The following is a 14,549-nucleotide window of genomic DNA, read 5'->3' on the forward strand; positions in this document are numbered from 1 at the left end:
GCGGTTTCGGGAGTTTTTGGCAAAGGTTTTCTCTCGGTTCCAAATTACCTTCCAAAAAGAACTCATGGCCAGAAGTAACGCGTGAAACCGGCACAGGACGCACAGACGTGAGGAAGCGGCTGCCGTTTTTGATTATTTTAATTTACCTGAGGATAATCTTTGTTCTACTTGATATACGGGCTAAAGAGGCATTACAGAGCGAATATGACAGCGGCTGCTGGGCCCTGAGAGTGATAATCGGTGACACGCACAGCCACATTATGCAGCATCCTTTGGAAATGGGGCGGCAATACTATCCTCCGGAGGTACATGACCACAGAACTCATCGCTACAGGAGTTCATGATAGAGAGATCCTGACTGATCACCCCCAGCACAAAGAGTCGACTCCGGCCGGAGAGCTCCTTAAATTCGGGGTACACGCTCTCCTATCGCCCAGGCCTTTCCATAACAAACTGGGTGAGAGAAACGGCTGTGAAAGCATGAACGCATGTGTTTGCGTTCATGCTGGGAACATTGCAGGAAATGAAGATAATATTAAATGTCCTATATTTAATAAATAATAAATAATGACATTAAGATTAATATTACATGTCATATATATGACATGCAATATTATTCTTCAATATTATAATAATAATAATGATAATATATAATAATTAAAATTAATATTATTATATAATACTAATATATAATATTTCGGAAACAGGCTACATTAAAATAAGGATAAGGCCTAGGCTATATTTAATTACAATATTTAAACGAATGAGTATTTTGTGTCGGTTCTTTTGAAGGAAGATGATTTTACTTTTGGCCACGTTTGTAACTTGTTTTCTTGTACAATTACAGAATTTAGAATAACAGCTGTGATTTGCAACAATGAAGGAAAAGTCGGTATTACCCGACATGATCGAGTGCGCGGCTTAGTAAGAAAGGAAATTAAGGGAAGGGAATGAATGGGACACATTTTTAATTGTAGGAATGTGTAATTTACCCGCAAAACTTTTTGTATTCCTTACCTCAGGGCTCTCATATTTAGTGGGCTATTCAGAAAGATCTAAACCATATAGATATTGTTTGAAGTTGCATATGTGTAGGCTACCCATTGGATTCGCGTCGGGTTAGATGGGCCTATAGCGTGTTCTACTTTATTTTAAATATCCTTTAAATAATTGCAATGAAACTATGCTTATAAACATATCATCAAAAAAATCATTTCAGGTATTAAGGCTACGGAGATTAAATGTGTTGTGTGGAACTGTGTGTACCTACATCTCATGCTTTATTTGTTGATGATGAACCGATGGCGTCACCAAAACGCGGCCTTGTTTTTGAATAAAGACTCATCATAAATCCGAATCTGTTTTTAAGAGAACATGACAATATGCCATTACAGAGGTCCTTACTCTAGCGTATAGATTATTCAAGTGGGCGCGTTGGACATCGTGAATAGAATCTAATGTAATGTTATCTAAACCTAGGCTCGGTAGGCAATTAATAACATGTCGGATCAGACTAGAGCTACGTGTTAGTGAAATAATGAATAAACTGGAAAGTATACGTGGTGTGGGTGGTGTGTCTTGTGTTCTCGGTTGTTAGTGCTAAAAAGCCGACCAACGAGCCTCCTCCAAGTTCCCCATGTCCCCGCTGTCCTGCTCGCTGGGCTCTCCGCTCGGCTCCCCGCTGCTGTCCGCGGCTTCAGGCCTGCAGATCGGCACGGCATCCCACCACCGCTCCGGACCTGCACTCTCGCGGTAAGCGGAGCACGGGACCGATGGAGGCAGCAGTGACTAAGAAAGGCCGGCGAGCCGCACCGTGTTCACCGAGCTGCAGTCATGGGGGGAGAAACGTTTCGAGAAGCAGAAGTATCTCTCCACGCCGGACGGTGGTCTATAGGCCGACAACAGCCGGGGTTTGACAAGTCCCCCCCATGAGGATAACGTTTTATAATTCAAGCTTTTTTGCTGTTGTAAATATCATAATGTTAAAAGTCTCTTTGTGTCTTATTTCATTGTGTGTCCCAAAATATAAGAAAGGGGAGTGTAAATGATACGTGAAATGACCTGCCATTTATACATGTTTAACTCCACATGTTGATAACACATTGAAGGACATTATTTCTGTGTTTTAGCAAGCATCTGAGGCCCACAGGAAACCTGAAAGCTAGTGGATTATTAACTGTATTAACTGTGTTCTACAGAATAGATCTGGCCGAGGCTGTGGGCCTCAGGCAGCTGCAAGTGAAGACATGGACCAGAACAGAGGATGAAGTGGAAGAAATTGTAAGTTATTATTCATTAGTGATGTGATGACCGTATGATGGAAGCTAATCATGGTAGGTTTATATGAGGTTAGGCGACAACAACAATACAAGTTGTGTTGATTTTTCAACAGATATTTCTGGGAAATGTAGTTCACTAGAACGGATTAGGACTGAGTCCCACAGGAGAGTAAAGAACTTTGTTACTCACTTTATTGCAGGAATAGGACACCTTTTTAGGAGCTGTGTGGCAAAGTGTCATCTTTAAATTGGTGAATTATGGAGAACTGAAAAACAAATAAAGAAAATAATCGATCTAAAACTAGATTAGTGTCTGTGTTAAATGTGAGGCCTTGAGGTCACCCTTCTGTTTATGTCATTTCTTATATCATTGTAGTTGAACACATTTTCTGTTATGTTCACCTTAGGTGTTGCAGGGAGGAGGTCTGGAGTCCCCCACCAAAACCAAAAGGGCGCCGAAGAAGAACTGCATCCCCAGCAGCGAGCAGCCCCCTCGAACAGGAAACGATCTGCCGCTGACACCGACCGCCAGTCCGAAGGCTCAAGCTCCCATGAGAACACTCAGGAGGAAGACCGGCCACTGTTCGCAGAGTACCTCGGCTTATATCAGAGCCTCTGGGACGCTCAGAGTATATCTTTGGATGGCGCAGACTCAGTAACGGCATAGAGAGGAAGTGCCAGTGCTCTGAAGCTGGGCCCCTTGTGCGGCTCCAAAGCTTGCAGGTCTTGCAGAAGTCTAACCTGTGCAAGTCGACATGCTCCAACAGTTGTGTGTTTTAAAGTAGCCCAATCAACATTCTCTCTGATGAACTTTCTGCTGCTGAGGAGGGACTCAAACCTGTGCAGTAGGTTACCCTTATATTCTATAGGATCCACTTCTCACTCATGTTTTGCATTCCCTTTGTGTAACTATGCTATGTTTAATTATTAAAATATTTTTCACAATGTTTTCTGCTATTTAAAGGGCACAGGCTCATGATAAGCTTTTAAGCAGTGTGTACAGTACAAGTGAATATGATGAATATGAGATGAGAGATGATGATGATGATGATGGATGGTACAGGCTCACAGTCACACATTCATGTTCCCAGGGCCTAATATAGTTACACAGGCTACCTTGACAACAGGAACCTCTTCCTTGTTGCTGCCCACACATTAAATGACAATAGTATTGCCATTTCAGGACTCAATTAACATTTAAAGTTGATCCTGGTTTAATATCAGTATACATATATATTAGTTGTTTATTCCACACATGTGTGTTGTATGAAAGAAAGAAAGAAAAAAAAGAAAGAAAAGTGAAGCTGATTCTTCACAGGAATTAACTCAAAACAGGCAAAGGAATGTATTTCTTTCCAAAATTATTTTTAATCATTTCAAGGTTCTGCTGCAAGTGAAACAATTTAAAGTGGGCCATATAACGATATGGTACTGTATGGTTCCGTATGTAATTTTATTTGATTTCTAATGGCCATCATGTAATATTACCATTCATTTAATATTAATTGTTAATATGTTGACAGCTATGTTTGTACGGCAGCACAACCATGAAATCCTCATTTTTTAATTTTTTAAAGTTATTTCTATTATTCTTTTTTTTTTTTACCAGTCGCCATATTGTCTTAAAGCTAAAGCCTGGACGGATGGATTGGGTAGGCAACCATCCGTACATATAAAACATACAGGTCGGTAATACATAGTCTACGCTAAATATAAATCGATCAGTGTGGGATATGGTTATTTTTTTCAAAAATCTGTTTATTTGTTTTAGGCTTCGATGTGGTTTTAAAGAATCACTGGATAAAGATGGGATTTTATTTAGTTCGAAGAGGTTCTCCTCCTTACTTGAGTTTACGGAGGTAGCGATCAGGACGACAAAACAATCTGCGCTCCGCCCAACGTCCTGTGCAGCGCATTTAAGCCTGCTCACATCTATATTTCAACCCGAAATAGTCAGTCAAAAATCATGTCAACCGCTTAGTCGTCACAAGATTTTATAATAATTCCTAAAGTCGATAGGGAGGAGATTTTAGAATGACGCATTCTGAATTGTAAGTTTAATGTAAGTTATGGGATTATTTCTAAAATACACTTTATGAAATATATAAAAGCATAGCCCACTCTATGGCTGTATACTTTCTAAAAGACAAATCGTTTAGATTAGACACTAAAGTGTGCAGCTTTCTTTTTATGCTAAAATAAATTTATAGCTCAGTGCTATTGAGGAGGTTCATATAATTGTGTAGTGGAGAAAAGGCTTGGTGTGTGTGTGTGTGTGTGTGTGTGTGTGTGTGTGTGTGTGGACGGCTCAGCAGCTCAGCTCTTTCAGTCTTAGCGCGCTTTTCATGAAACTTTTAAAAGCCCAATGACTATGTAAATTGAACACAGTCAGATACCAGTTGTGGACGGACATATCCACACATCATATAATATAGACTTTATTTGCGTGTTACATTTACAGTACAGTGCATTTTAATTAAGGAATGTGTACTTTGCATTAACCCAATTAGCGACACAACTTGCACGTAGGCCTACCTACGCAGAATTATAGCTATAATTTATTACATCTATATATTATCAGGATATATTATACAATATATATAATCTACAAATTATAATATATATATACATTATTATATGTATAATAATTTATATAATAAATATAATCAATATATTCATATATAAAACAGTATGTTATACAAATATAATATTCATATACAGTATAAATTTTTCATCATGTACAAATTTATGTACATTTATATTTTATAGAAAATATATTATATACAAATGTATGTATGTAACACACATAAATATTATAAATAATTATGATACCATGATCTCATCAACCAATAATCTGTAGCACAGATGACCATATTGGTCCGCTAACCCGGCTGCTTTCCAACGACAAAATGAAATAAGCAGAAACCATAATGCCAATCAAAAGACACTTATAGCTGACAGATTGAAAGGCATCCATTTAAATGTATGCCTTATTCACCAACCGTCGTTTTATCACAAGTATGAAATTAATCTTAGAAAATCCCAAAAACAGTAGAGGTTGATTCAGTCCGATGGGCTATGATGTTGATAAGAAAACGCTTCACTCCTGTCTGTTTTCCACCAGCTGTATTTTGGGCCTGTGGGCTGTGTGTTGTCCTTGAGCATGAAAAGGTGGAATTTAACCGCTGGTCCATAATGGGCACAAACATCAGCTTATATGTATAAAAGTACTGTAAAAGAAGAAAAAGCGAGTGCTCAGATCATCACTTCAAAGATATTAGACTGAATTAAGTTTCCATATTTGTATTTTTCTCATGTCCACACAAAGACTCATTTCTGGGTTCTCCAATAAGATAACATTACTTTAAATCAAGATTAAGCACATATTTTAGTTAGTGCGTTATTAAGTAAAGACAAAACCTTTTTCTTGGCTGTAATGTTTATAAAGTGGAAATTGTCTATGATAAAAAACCCGCAATTTTTGAGTTATTACAAAGATTTTAAAAAAATGTAGTTAATAATATTGATTTTAGAAATGTGTGTATTTTAGAAACTCTACATGACTTTAACTGGTGCTCTTGTATTATGGAATCCAGATTGAGAAAAAAAGTAGGTATTTCGGATGATTAGCAGGAATTTTAACAAAGTGCACCTTTTTTACGTAGTGGTTTGTATAACAGTTCCAGTTTCACCTAAAGATCCACATGGACGTCTGCAAGTCCCCCCTACAACACACCCACACTAACACACCAACATCACACACACAACACACACCAACCACACCCACCCACACACACACACAACACACCACACACACACACACACACACACACACACACACACACACAACACACCCACCTCATATCCTCCATGCAAATGTACAATGTTGTCTAGGCTTAATCATATGCGATTAATGCCATGTTAAGCTAAACAGGAGAGCACTGGTTGGCAAAGGAGTCCCAGCAACAAGAAGGAAAAAGTGTTCACATTTTAAAAAGCATGTCTTACTGTTGGCAGTTTGTAAGTAATGTATGATGTGGCCTTTGCGCCACAGTGCAGATTAAGCTGCAGCAGCTGATGATGCAGTCCTTTATCCACGTGCACATCCTCTCTCCTGGGCTTTGAGCGGGCCGAGTGTTGGACAGCAATGACTTCCGCACATAAAATTACAATCAGGAGAAAGCGTCAGCAGCAGGAATCTGCAGATTCTGCAACCATACTCTACACAATTTAACCATATTAGGGGACCTTTGTGGTGGCATGATGGCGCTCTGGTGCGAGCAATGAGAGGTTGACCCCAATTTGGAGAACGGGTTGTTTATGGAGTCAAAAGGTCTGTGCTTAGAACAGAGCCCAGGCTGGGGGTCTGGGGGGGGCGCCCAGCTGCACACGGAGAATTTCGACATTAAATAGAGCCCTGATTAATCTAACATATGTGCCAAAACTGCAAGCGGCGTATGATCCCAATAGACTGAAACCCAAACTCTGTGCAGGCCCAGCTCCACATTAGCTCTGCCATTCTTCTCTTGTTTTCACGGACCTTCCTTGAAAACATGCCTTTTGTTCTCTTTAACTGATGATATTGATATGTATGTAATATAGTGTCGGTTTGCTTCTGATGGAAATACAAGCAGTTTATATAATTATAGTCAGGAACAGCCAACATGACCCAAAAAGACAGGCTGATCAACTGAATCAATGTGTGAGTACAAGCCTGCCAGTGTTACAGATACTACTGTGTGGCATCAGGGCTATGAGTGTCTAATATGAAAAACTGTAAAATGTCAGTTTAAAGGTAGGTCGTTATCCTGAGCCAACAGAACATCACAAATTAAAGTTCAAAATGTGTCCAAATCATACAAAACATTTCTCATTGAGCCATGTAGATGTTTGGTTTAATATTCGATTTTAAGATATCTGTTGGAAGATGTCTGGGATGTCCGCCTGAGGTGAATGGAATTATGAGGGCCAGCTGCATTAATCAATTTTTTATGTTATGAATGAAAGTGGTATGGACCTCAGCTCTACAGAGCAATTGGTGTCTGTTTTGGTTTGGTGGCCCACAATCCTACTGTTTTGGTACATATCACTGGAGTTGTTAAAGCTGTCATACAGCTTACACTACCTGCAGCAGCAAACAGCGGACAGACACAGATAACAACTATAACAGAAAGTGTAGAATTTATGCTAAAGAGCCAGTAGTTCCCTTAGGAGTAGATGGAGACCAAAACAGAGCTGAAAGTGAGAGAATATTGGACTTGTTATGTATCACGAACAAAAAATAACTCCAAATAAATGCCAATGCGCTGTGTGTTTAAATGGAGCAACGGCTTGTGTGGTTTTGCTTGTTTTTCTCCTCCCAGGGGGACAAAAAAGATGGCAGCTATAAGGTCCTGTGACATTACTGAACTGAAGGCCTGTCTGTATGCTTGAACGTAATATATTAAATTATATTATATACGTATAATCGTGTAGGTTAACAGTGCTCAGCAGCTCATTTTTGCCTGGGGTACTCTGGCAAAACACCAACAACTGTCCAATGACGACATCATCTTTGTAAAAAAGATCGTAATCCTGGACACTAGCCCACTGTCACAGGTTAATAGGTGGCCAAGCAGTTCAATTTTCCTGTGGATTGTTTTGACCGGGAAATATGCAGACAAAAACCCAAAAGCTGTGAGAAGCTTATTACTGTAATAGGTAGATGATGATGCTTTTAATACTAGACTAAAATAACAAGTAGTGTCCAATCATAGATTACAATGCTTTCTTTTTAACAATAGACAGGCACATCATGTGTAATGAAAAACTTAATGCTTATTTCCACTGTATTTCCAGTTTGCATGATAACCTTTATCCAAGCAGGAATAGCATCTTTCAAAAGGCATATAGTATGAGTCTGACCTGGTAGAGACTAGCTACATATGCTCGGACACTGTCTGGTGTAAATGAACTCTCAATGGCTATTCTCAGTTTCCCTCCTCGTTTGCTATTAGTTTTTTGCAGCGCTCGGTACTTCCTTGCTCCTTGCAGTTACGACTGTACATAGTCTTCATAACCTTTGGCATGATACACTTCACTCACATCAATCTATGTGCACAGTGAGTGGGACTCACCACCGCACTGCACTTTCAAAATAAATGTTCTATGGTACTCAGACTTCAGAGTCACCATTTATAATTCAGAATGACCATGAGAAATTCTAGCTCATTGTATATCATATGTATGATATTAATATAATAATTATTTATACTAAATAATTTATTTAAATAATAAAACCTTGGGTATTAGACATGCTCAATCACAGTGAAAAGATCGACTGAGAGGGAAAAGCGACAACATTGTTAATATTGACATTGATATAGTCTCACATTGCCCCATACCTACCTCCTACCTCTATGTATATATTATTGTATACATATGAGATGATACATGGTTACACCTCTTGTGTCTTACCAGGATGTCCAGTGTATCAGTCCAAAATGTTCCAGTTAGAGAAGAAATACCCTAACATATTCTTTTAAAATCTTAAAATCATTCACAGAAAGAACTGAGCAGGCCGCCTGTAGCACCGTTCGCATCTTTCTAACATTTGCTTGCTAGTTGGGAGGTTGCGCTTGCTGTAAAGGGGCAAAGCTTATTTCAAGTTAAAATCTAGCTTATCCGGGAATGTACTTCTGTTGATCCAGACTGTCATTCATAATTATCATGGTGACCTATTGATCCACATGATAATGCTTTTCAAATAGTTGTATACATTGGGGTTCAGCAGTTCATTACTGCACTTTTTCTTTTTTCATTCTAAAGATGTTGTTCATGCAGAAAATACGTATGCTCTCACATTTAGAGGTACAGCCTTGCGACAGTTTTTTTGTTTTTGCTACCTCAATACAATGGACACAAATGTAAACCTCACTTTTTTGGTTTACAAAGAAAGTCCCCTGGGCACCTCACAGCATCGTTCAATATGTATCAATATGACATTTTCTGATGTCAAGGCTGGAATACAAGATATGCCTCAAGGGACATCCAAAAGGGTTGAGGCATATTAAACAAACCAAAGAAGCAATTCTTTCAACATCATGAGAGTGCCAGTATGTAATCAACGGGAAGTTGTTGTTATTCTGAGGTCACCACAAATTTGGAAATGAAAGGGTCAAAGAACATACTCCCCAGCAGCCATATAGATAGTTTGGTTAATATGGTTTATATTCTGGGAGAATCACTACAAGTAGAATAGAATAGTATTTGTGGTCAGTAGTTTGGTGCCACTCACAGCGATGTAAAACGCTCTAAGCCCTTACAGGTGGCACATTATACTCATATCATGTAACTGGCAACAAAAAATATATCTTTTTGACTATATCTAGTGGGAACTTTTTTTCAGTCAAAAATAGTCTTTCTATGGATTGTCCTGAATAAAAGGGACTCTGTTTATTGCTGTTTTTGTTTTTTTTTTTTAATAATAGGGTTTTCCCCAAGTCAGAAGAAGGAAACTACTAGTTTCAAACACATATCATAACCAGGGTTATTTCGAACAACATTGTCTTCCTCTGCTCCTCGGATGATTTTAACCAGTAAAGACAAATATACAGTACACATTTATTTTTAGTATTTCATATAGGCTACATTTAGCATAAAATAAGTCCAGAAATCTTTTTTAATTTGTAAGCAATACAATATATGCAAGAATATTTTGAGGCGAATTGTTATTTAGAACAATTTCAGTTCTTTCACTCAGTACAGGCACACAATTTCTCTTGTTTTAAAGATATAGTACTTTGTTTTTTTGTTCCCCAATGAGGAATTGTAAATACTGTCGGCTCTGTCCACATGATACAAGCCTTCCGTGATCTGTGTGTTAAATTAGTGTGTTCATGATGTAAGAGCTTCCAGCAACACAAAAAATTAATTAAATTAATTAAAAAAATTAAAGTCAATAAAAAGACATATGAACTAGCAAACTGGACCATCGTCATCACAAAAGAATCATGTCGTCATGCACTCGAACCATTTTTAGAACCTTTAGAGGGTTCTTCCTGCAGGTGTCAGGTGATTTCCTGTGACTCACACACAGCTCTTAGTTGTGCAGCTAATGGGAGAAGCATTAGAGGAGATAAACAAGAGCCACATGATGCTCCCCTCTCGCCCACCACCCCCCAGTTGGAAACGTCAGTCGCGTGATTGATTTGAGAGGGCGATTCCAGACTTCATGCGATTAAAGCAAGACAGCTGTTGGGAGAAATCAAATCCTGAGGAGCTGGAGAGACATATTCTTCCATCTGTTTAAAGGAGTCGTTGCCTTTGCTAGACAAGTAAATAAAAAAAACATGGCGCGCTGTGGCAGGAGGTCAGTGAAACCCTCATCTATATAGCAATTACAGCACAAAACCCCTCCCTTTCAAAATCAAATTGAAAGTCAATCCCACTTTCTAGAGATTTTTAAAGGAAGACATGACAAGGTAGCCAATCTATCTTTGGTACAAACTCAAGACTTACCAGTATGTTACCCATAGCAGAAACATTCTTCAGAACACAACCAAATCTTATACCTCTTACAACATATTCCTAAAACCAGTAGCGTACGTGGGTTTCAGTCAGGGCCTTCTTAACGACTCGAGCACCCCCCCACCAAAAAAAAAAGAACAACACACCTCCATCTTTAAGCACATCAACACAGCATCACATCTATACTAAAACAATAGCAATACAAATGTATAAAATACCGCAATAACTGTATCTCTTCTAACATTAAGAAGTAACATTACCATTACTTGTAATGAAATACATCCTCCTGTTTTCTTTTCTTTTCTTTTCTTCTGTACGACAATAAGCCCCGATGCGATTACGCGGCTCCGTCATAACACTGTGCCCACTAATTTGTTTTGCAATCATAGCTGCCCAAACATTCAAGTACTGAAGCTGCTAGATCCTGAGCTCGTTTTCTTTTTTTTGACATCCTCAAATTTAAAAATCTCTTCTTTACTCCGGTTTCAGTAACATACCAAGTACAAATGACAGCTGTGCAGTGTTGTTAATCTGTGGTCTCGTCCACCATAACTGCAACAAACTTGGTGTTCTCTTTTTTGATGGCATATTTAGCACCTCTGCAAAAGCACATTATGAGATCATTTTCAATTTTCCCAGATGTTCCAGTAAAAAACGGTGGCCGTGGCAAGCTGGGGTCGCAAAGCAGCACATATTTGATAACAGAGATAATAGCTCCAAATAATTACCTGGATTCAGGGACCTTTTCCACTGTCATGCCCCTGAAAGACAATCTTTCCCAAAAAGATGACACAATCAATGAGGCACCTCAGTAAGTCCTGTTTTTTCTCACTCTCTCATTGTGGGCTTTGTCTTCATCTCTGCTGTCATCCAGTTGCAAATCCCCCTGGACTCACAAAGGTCTCAAATGTACCACATTGTGAGGTGTCGCTCGGATGCCTGAGTTTGCTAGCTGCCTAGGTGAAGCTATTAAGGTTGTTAAAGCACGGCCAGCAAAATAGCTTGTTCGCTCGGTGCTAGCGTTAGCAGTCATAGCGGTCGTAGTTACCTCAGTGAAGTGCCTAACAAAACATGAAATAATTTCTTTCTTTCTCCAAACGATCGCTTTAAAAGGCCACATGAAGGAGATTGAAACAGGATCGTTAGTAGGTGTGAAGGCAGCGGCCAAAGCTAGTTCAATCTTGGTCACTCACATCCCGCTAAAAGGTTCAAGCTTTGATGACATCAGAGGGGGCTAGCGCCGACACAAGCTGGGCCCCTAGGGCGTTTCTGTCACTACACTTCAAAATTTCTGGCTGAGACACACGTCACTCAAAGATATAATCAAAGGAAAATGGCAGCTTCAACGAAGGGCAAGCAATGCTACTAGTGCTGGTCCCAGAGCTGTGATGCGTTTAGATGACATGGAAAATCCAACTACCATATTCTTTCGGAAATATAATCGAAAAGTACTGAAAAGTAATTGATTTTTGATCAATTTAATGTGGGAAAAAATGGATTTTTGATTTTCCAGGGCCAGCAGAAGACGAACTGATGGCCCTGACCGCCCACCACGGACCGAAAACACTGTGGGATTTCTTCCCAACCCTTCAACAAAATACAGAGGCTTCGCAAATTCATATCACTGCGCTTGGTTGTCTCCTCAGCGTCATATAACGTACGTTGGTCGACTATTGGTACCCTTTGACGCTGTTAGGAAAAGTTTTGGGTGGGCTGACAGTTTGATGGACGTTACTCGCTAAAACCGTCTACATGGTGCTCTCCTCGGTCGTTCTAACACACGCAGGGTGTGCTTTATTGTTACATCAGATGCAGACAGCCACTGTCAAACGTTCGTATTTTATGCGTTTGGAGTGAGAATGGGTTGGACAGGGCGGTTTGTCGTCATAATTCTGCCTTTTCATTGATTCCCAAGAGCTGTTTGGGACAGATCCTTTACTACCAGGGACGTGGACCGATCTTGAATATCAGGGATGTGGACAGACCTCTACAGGATGGACGATCCTTCACCAAAGGACGTGGGACAGATCCTTCACTGCCAGGGACGTGGGACAGACACTTCAATACCAGGGACGTGGACAGATCCTTTCTCTACCAGGGACGTGGGACAGACCCTTCACTACCAGGGACGTGGACAGATCCTTCACCAAACGGGACGTGGACAGAACCTCCCATACCAGGGACGTGGACAGATACTTCAGTACAGGGGACGTGGACAGGTCCTACAATAACAAGGACGTGGACAAATCCCTCTATACCAGGGACGTGGAGAGACCCTTCACCAGCAGGTACGTTGACAGATCCTTTACTACAAGGGACGTGGACAGACCCTTCTACAACCTTCAACCTTTCTAACCAATCACAATGGTCTTGTGCAGCGCTAATACAATATAAATGAAGTTCCAAATTACCTGTTGACAAAACGTAAACATGTATATATACACTCACCCATGGATTATTAGGAACACACCATACTCAAACTGTGTTGACCCCCTTTCGCCTTCAGAACTGCTTAATTCTACGTGGCATTGATTCAACAAGGTGCTGAAAGCATCTTTAGAAATGTGGCCCATATGATAGGATAGGATCTTGCAGTTGTGTGGATGCACATCCAGGGCACAAGCTCCCGTTCCACCACATCCCAAAATGCTTATTGGGGTTGAGATCTGGTGAGTGTGGGGGCCATTTAGTACAGTGAATCATTGTCAGTTCAAGAAAAACAATTTGAAATGGTTCAAGCTTTGTGACATGGTGCATTATCCGCTGGAAAGTAGCCAGAGAATGGGTACATGGTGGCATAAAGGGTAATGGGACATGGGCAGAAACAATGCTCAGGTAGGCCGTGGCATTTAAACGATGCCCAATTGGCCACCAGGGCCTAAAGTGTGCCAAGAAAACATCCCCACACCATCACACCACCACCACCAGCTGCACAGTGGTAACAAGGCATGATGGATCCATGTTCTCATTCTGTATACGCCAATTCTGACTCTACCATCTGAATGTCTCAACAGAAATCAGACTCACAGACCAGGAACATTTTTCCAGTCTTCAACTGTCCAATTTTTGTGAGCTCTGCAAATTGTAGCCTCTTTTTCCTATTTGTAGCGGAGATGTGGTACCCGGTGGGGTTCTGCTGTTGTAGCCCTCCGCCTCAAGGTTGTGCGGTTGTGGGTCACAAATGCTTGCTGCACACCTCAGTGTAACGAGTGGTTATTTCAAACAAAGTTGCTCTTCTATCAGCTTGAATCAGTCGGCCCATTCTCCCTCTGACCTCTAGCATCAACAAGGCATTTTCACCACAAAACTGCCGCATACTAGATATTTTTCTCCTTTTCACACCATTCTTTGTGAACCTAGAAATGGTTGTGCATGAAAATACAGTAACTTCAATTCAATTCAATTCAATTCAATTTTATTTATGTACAATCATAACAAGAGTATGCTCAAGACACTTTACAGATAGAGTAGGTCTGACCCACTGCAGAAATTACAAGGACCCAACAGTTCTAGTAGTTTCTCCAGAGCAAGCAAACAGTGCGACAGTGGCGAGGAAAAACTTCCGTTTAGGCAGAAACCTCGGACAGACCAGCTCTTGGTACGGCGGTCTGACGAGCCGGTGTGGGGTTAGTGGAAATAACAAAAAAATAGGAAAAATAGTATTTTGTAGCAGTTCTTTGTATAGTTCATGGCATAGCCGGGCACTGTGCGGCCTTACAAGGCACAGCAGGACGTAGCGGGCACCGCAGAGTGTGGCAGATG

At 40.2% G+C, this 14,549-nt stretch overlaps 1 pseudogene; it reads left to right on the forward strand.

Annotated features, from left to right (window-relative positions):
- The first annotated feature begins 260 nt into the window (after nucleotides 1–260).
- LOC116687450 (homeobox protein BarH-like 1) lies at nucleotides 261–2,946 on the forward strand (annotated as a pseudogene).
- Nucleotides 2,947–14,549: the final 11,603 nt, after the last annotated feature.

The sequence above is a fragment of the Etheostoma spectabile genome, chromosome 4, assembly GCF_008692095.1.
Source record: "Etheostoma spectabile isolate EspeVRDwgs_2016 chromosome 4, UIUC_Espe_1.0, whole genome shotgun sequence".
NCBI lineage: Eukaryota > Metazoa > Chordata > Actinopteri > Perciformes > Percidae > Etheostoma > Etheostoma spectabile.